Here is a 1,244-nt window from a genome sequence, read left to right as displayed (position 1 = left end):
GCACAATCTGAAAAGATGATTTTTTCCAGAAATGGCTCAAACTCTAGCCATGTTTCCACCATTACCTTGTGGCAAGAAGGGATATTGACAAGTAATGACAGTTACTCTGACAGTGTTTTTGCCACAAAATTCATCTTTGTGTAGTGATCAGCATTTTGCTTTAACTTGGGCCATTAGACTGAACGTGGCTAATTGGCTTTGGAGCTGTGAGATTGGATCAGCTCAGGTCTTCCTAGGTCCTTTTAAATAAGATTTGCATTTAAGAGTAACTTCTTATAGAAGCGTTGTGATCGGGTACAGTGACCCAAATTTTGATATTTTATTTTTATTCTTTCTATCACTAGCCTGCAGTGACACTCCAAATTTACCATAGACTTGAAAGAGATCCAGGTAGATTATACTTTCGCCATGGCCACACGCAGATTTCAAGTAGAAAGACAATTTCCATGCTGCCTTGCTCCTGCAGGGGATTCCATTTAATAGTGATGTCTATTTTCCTTTCAAAAAAACACTAAACCATCAAATGCATCAATACTTATTTATCTTTTTCAACAGACTATAGCCTTTGATAACTTTTGATCACACAGGAGAAATTCTTATAGAATATTAAGTGAAAAGTGTAGATAGCAAAAATAATAGATTCCAATTGTACAAAAATATGTAAAATTTGAAAATTTTGGCGGTGATAACTTAATTTTGTATTAAGATGTCTTAATTTAAAAATCCAGAAAATATTCTATACTGCTGTTATTATTATTTTTATTATCATGACCAGTTTTGTTAGGTTCTTTTTAAAAACAAAATGTCACAATCATTGTTAGCTCCTCCTACAGACCATGTAAGTCGGTGTGTGGAATACTACAAGGAAAAGAGAGCCCACTCTCTTCCTGGAGAAATGAAAGGCCACACCCAAGGAAATATGTTCTTAAGCCCAGTGATAAATTGTGAAGCATCTGGGACAAGGCAAGGGATCCAGTGCAGGTGATGAAGTATTCAAGCATTTACTCGCTAATTGCAAAAACAAATGATGGAGACCATGAATGCAAAAGACATTTCAATGCAGTAAAAACTTGTTCAAAAACTAAAATGTGATAGTCTGCATAAAATAAAACCCCAGTGGGTGATGACACTGGAGCAATATTTCCTACACAACTGAAGGTGATTTAGAAAAGGACCTTCTAACAAAACAACATCTTATTTAAGTAGTTGTGTTCTAGAATTTCTCTATTTATTATGCTTTAAAA

This window comes from Propithecus coquereli, unplaced genomic scaffold (assembly GCF_000956105.1).
Source record: "Propithecus coquereli isolate 6110/MARCELLA unplaced genomic scaffold, Pcoq_1.0 Scaffold23, whole genome shotgun sequence".
NCBI lineage: Eukaryota > Metazoa > Chordata > Mammalia > Primates > Indriidae > Propithecus > Propithecus coquereli.
Note: the sequence above shows the minus strand (reverse complement) of the source record.